Source organism: Olea europaea, unplaced genomic scaffold (assembly GCF_002742605.1).
Source record: "Olea europaea var. sylvestris unplaced genomic scaffold, O_europaea_v1 scaffold374, whole genome shotgun sequence".
Taxonomy (NCBI): Eukaryota; Viridiplantae; Streptophyta; class Magnoliopsida; order Lamiales; family Oleaceae; genus Olea; species Olea europaea.
In genome coordinates, this window is record NW_019256747.1 from 244,003 (window position 1) to 249,653 (window position 5,651).

Consider the following 5,651-nt stretch of genomic DNA (forward strand, 5'->3'; position numbering starts at 1 on the left):
GAATAAAATAGTGCTATGACGAATTTGTAGTTTGAGAGTCTAAACTTTCATTACCTTGAAATGGCGCTAGGTGTGGTTTTTTTATAGTAGAAGAGGATGAGCAAGGCCTGTTGGATGAAGAGATGTGTGGCCTCATCTTAGCAGCTCGGACTTCTTGTCATAGTCATCAATCAGTCGGACTTAGGCTCAAGTGCATTTTAATGCTATGACCATATGCATCCCTAGACCTGATGTGTAAGAATATACTCGACTTACTGATTGAATAGAGTCGCCTATTCGGTGAGTTGTCACATCACCCGTTTGTTACAAGATCTTTACTTAGGATGCTTCTACCTGTGATAAGGTTGGATTGGACTTGGGCAAGACCCTTTGCATAATGGAGAGTCCATTAGTGAAGACGTAGCCGATGATTAGGTTGAAGAGAATTTTGTCGAGGCCCTTTGTTAGAGAAAAGGCAAACCTGTCGAGCCACTGAGGGTTATGGAGGCGTGTGCGTCAATGATTTGAAAGAAATGTCGTTTCCCGAGCAGTTGCAGCATGGCTTGTTTGTTTCCAATGTTTGCATTGCGTGTGCATTTACTGTGCAATGATGGTTTTTGTTACAGCTAGTAGGGATCCCTCGTGCCCTTAGTGTATGTGATTCATAGATCTAAGTGTCCTTTGAATTTAACGTGTCTGATGGTGATACAAGTGTTCTACAAGGATTAAATTTGGTTCAATTGAACGGTGTTACTTCTCTCACGCTACCTATAAAAGGAGGAAATCAACCATTCTTTACCTTTATACTCTACAAAAATCTCCTAAAACTCTTGACAATTTTATTTCGAGCTTTCCGATCATTGTTGTTGCTGCTCCAGCTTGTATTTTCATTCATAGTTTTGGCTCTTTATGATTATTGTAGGTGAGAACCTCATATTTTTCTGCATTAGTGTTATAGGGTAGCTATTCAATGGCATCATCTTCGAGGAAGAAAACAACATGGGGGTTGTCTGAAAGAGTGGATATAACACTTATTTGTGCTAAGACTATCTTGCCTCCATTGATTCCAACTGAAAGGATCGGGGAGGCAATGAGGGGACCTCATAGCGTATGGATGATATAGGAGGGTTCCATAAATTACAACGTTAGGTGGGAGAGCTTCATTGTGACTTATTTATGTGAAGGAGAGTGAGCTAGAGTACTTTAGGGAGAGGTATAGAATCCATTATACTGCAGAGAAGTTTGTCCTGATCTCAGATGAGCAAGCCTATTACCCCCAGGCTAGGATGCGTAGCGGTGAACGAGTCAATTTTGAGTAGGGGAATAAAATTGCCCCTTTCCCATTTTTTAGGTACATTCTTAGGCAAGACAACTTGGCTCCCATCTAATTGGTCCCAAACACATGGATCCAATTAGCAGGGGCTTTCCCTCTTTGGAAGTAGATCACTCTTGGCGAGGATATATACTTTTCCAATCCCGAGCTTTTAGTAGAGGAAAGGACAACAAAAGACGATACTGTATGAACATCTGGGGTCCACATCACCCTTCATCTGGGAGACTCTGACCTCAATAAAGAACTAGAACTCATTTTAGTTCTAGATTAGAGATCGTTGGCAGATGATGGAGGGAGATGCAGTCTCGAAGATTACCTTACCGACCCAGTACCATGAGTGTAATGACTTTAGTTTCCATTGAAAAAAAATTGTTTGCTGAGCCTTTGTATTTGTTTTTGAAGTGTTCTTTATGCAATGCAGTTAACCGTTTGAGCTTGAACATTCTGAATGAGCTATCATCGAAGCCATTTACGAACTGTTCTTTAAGAAGAGGTACTTTAGATTGTGCTTGGAAAGCGAGCCTTATTTGTAGCACATCTATTAATAGCAACCAAGGATAAGTCATTGCCTCCTCTTATCTACTAGCAATTTGGTCCGACTTTTGTATATACTAACAGTTCTTGTGCTTTGCCTGTAGATCAACATGATAAGAAAGAATATGTCAAACTTGACATGTTCTATATGAGTCATCTAGAAGAGAAGAAAGGAAAGCTACTGAGCTCCAGCTCTTCCATTTACAAGAATCAGAGGAATGAGCTATCCCATTTGTCAAAGTTGAACTCTCTCTCTCCAAAGAAAAGGGGGATAAGAAGGCAAAAGAAACAGTCGAGCCTTCTGTGGAGGAGACCTAGAAGAGAAAGTTGGTTTTGACTAAGAACATTGAACCTTCTCTTCCCTAAACACCAAATGATGATCAATGAGTCGTTAAGGAAGCCCATCGAACCCTATTTTCTCTATAGAGATGGTGGAGGCAGATGAGATGAATGAGAAAGATGGGGCCTCATAAAAAGGAAAAGAGGTAAAGAGGCTAGAAAATGTGGCTCTTCTAGTGGTCTTTCTGAGGGAAAGCTCAAAATTTATTGGGGTAGATTTGATGAGATCGCCCCGATGATCTTGGAAATGCTCCATGCCAAAGTCCAGCGACTACAAAGATCTATTACAAGCATTGGACAGATAAGTATTCATCCTATGTCGAAACATGTGACTCAATTGACATGTTAAAAGCAAGCCTCGCCTTGCAGGCTCGCTCAAAAAGCTTATTCTTAAATGCCTAACTGACATGAGGAGATTGCAGAAGCTGAATAAAGAACTTGGCAAAAGGTTGCTAACGCAGAGGAGGAGGCAAAAGGGTTGGAGGCTAAAGCCTCCACTGCTGACGAGGTCGTTGAGGCCTTTAAAGTGAGCATATCAAGGCTAAGTCGAGGATTGGGCTTCTTACTACTGAAAACGAGGAAATGAAAAAAAAAGTCTATCTTTGCAAAGCTGAGGTGAATGCTATGATGAAGCGGGTTGAAAACTCTAACAATTTATAAAAGATAGCTTCGTCGACTTTGGAGGCAGCAAAAAAAGATAAGGTGAAGTTGAAAGCTTAGGTAGACGAGCCAGCTGTTGAGGTTGCCAAGTTGTAGTAACAATTGAGTGGGGCAAGGGAGACAGCAATAAACAATTATGTGGCACACTTCCATAAGACAGATGAGTACAACAGCCTCGATTTATAATAGAGAAAGGTCACGTACACTGAAGTTTTTGGGAAGATTGTTGAGCTACATCTCCATATGGATCTGGCTGTTGGAAAGATGAAGAAAGTAAAGCTGAGTCTCAGCAGGATGACGCTATTTATACTCAGTAGGATGACGCTGTTGTATAAATTTCGCCATAATCGTTCTTATCATTGTAATAGCTTTCCTGTATAGCTTTTCTTTGTAATGAATTCATTTTATTTAATGAGGAAAGTTTTTTTCTAATGAAATGCTTTGATGTGGTGATTCTAAAGTTTGTGTAAACTCTTCATGATTGAACATAGAGTGTGGAATAACCATGATTAATTTAAATATTATGCATGGGCTAGCCATATCTAAAATTGGATGAAATGCATGAGCTCACCATAAACGATTGAAATGCAATGTGCGAGCTCGTCATAAATGACTTAAGCATTGCGTATGGGCTCACCACACTGAAAAGTTGATGAAACATATGGGTTTGCCATAGTTAACTTGAACATAATATATGAGCTCATCATAATGCATGGGCTTGCTACACTGAAAAGTTGATGAAACATATGAGCTTGTCATTGTTAATTTAAACTTATTATATGAGCTCATTATAATCAATTTAAACATTATGTATGGCTTGCCATATTGAAAATTTGATGAAACATATGTGCACGTCATAGTTAATTTGAACATATAATATGAGCTCGTTATAATCAATTTAAACATTATGTATAGGAATTTAAACATTATGTATAGGCTCGCAATAGTTAAATTGAATTCATTATTCTTCATAGATTAGCTTCAAGCTATTTGTATAGTTCATAGTAGGGATCCATTCGAGAATATCTTTATTAACCAAAGGCACATAGAAGTTAACAATCTAAACATGATCGGATGGGCATTTACTGATAGTACATTCTGAAATGCTGGGGGTTCCAGGGGTGAGGTTGTACCTTTCCTTCTAAATTTTCGATCTTGAAAGTCTCCGACCTCAACTCTTCGGATATGTGGTAGGGTCCTTCCCAGTTCGGACCCAATGTACCTACACTTGTTTCTTGAAGGAGAAAACATCATTCTTAATATGAGATCGCCTCTTTCAAAATGACTTCTTCTTGACCTTTGCACTATAGTAGTTGGTCATTTTTTATTGGTAGAAGGCCAGATTTATCTGGGAGTCGTCGCTCCTTTCTTCAAGGAAATCTAATTCGCACCGTTGTATCTCATCATTTGATATCTTGATGAAATGCAAGCGACGAGGTGAAGGCAACCCTACCTTTAATAGAATCATGGCTTCTACACCATAAGCTATGGAAAGCTATGGAAAAAGGGAGAGATTCAACCTCGACCTACTTAGTCAAGTAATCAATGGCGACAACAGCATTGCTGACACTTTTCTTCCTTTTGGAAAGGGGCCTATAAAGTTTTATCCCCCATTTGGCGAATGGCCAAGGGCTAGATACCACAGCCAGTTCTTGATATGGTTGCTTTTCAATGGTGGAGATGTGCTGGGATTTATCGGGTTTCCTTACAAACTGTATAGCACCCTTCATAAGTGTTGGCCAGTAGTAACCTTGTCTTAACACCTCATGCGCTAGTGCCAGCCCACAGTGTGATTGCCACAGATCCTTTCGTGTATCTCACACAAAACATAATTGACCTCTTCGCCTTTGGTGCATCATAGAAGGGATGATGAAAAGCTTCTCTTGTAAAGCATTTTGTCTTGGATCACAAAATGAATAACTCTACGCCTAAGTTTGTGTGCATTTTATGTGTCTCCTATAGCGTTTGGTCCTTAAGAAAAGCAATGATTGCTGCATTCAAAGAGAAACTCCTTCAATCTACATCATCTCCTCCTATTTGGATATGGAAGATCGAGAAATGTGTTCAATTGGTACAATTTTGAGAAGCTCTGAATCTTTGCTACTGGCTAGCTTTAACAAGGCATCGGCATGCACATTCCCCACCTTTGGTATATGGGTCGACTCGAATTTCTCAAAGGATGGAAATGACTCCATGACTTTTTTTAGATAAAATGCCATGCCCTTATCCCTTGTAAAGCTCACCACCAAGTGTGAATCCCTACTTGCCATTAATCTCTTTACATGCATCTCCTTTGATAGCTTGAGGTCCGCCAATAATGCCTCGTATTCTGCTGTATTGTTAGAAGCCTTGAATCTATACCTTATTGCACAGGTGAGCTTGTACCCCTTTTGGCTTACTAAAATTACCCTGTTCTAGAGCCTCGTTTCACTAGAAGATTCGTCGACAAACAAGCTCCAAGTTGGGGGTCTAGTGATATTGATATTCGGGGTTGTGGTGAATTTTGCTATGAACACTCATCCCTTTACCACATTCCTTAATTTGAAAAAAATGTCGAACTCACTTAGTTCCACAGCCCATTTCGTTAGCCTCTCCGAGGCATTAGGTTTCTCTGAAGTACTTGCTTAAGCAAGAGGTTGGTTAGTCTCCGTATACTGTAGGCTTGATAGTAGGGCCTCAATTTTCTAGAGGTGATCATTATGAAATAAGTGAGCTTCTCCATATCCGTATATCGTGACTCTGCTGATGATAAGGCATTGCTTACGTAATAAACGGATAGTTGTGCACCACTCTTTTCCCTAACAAG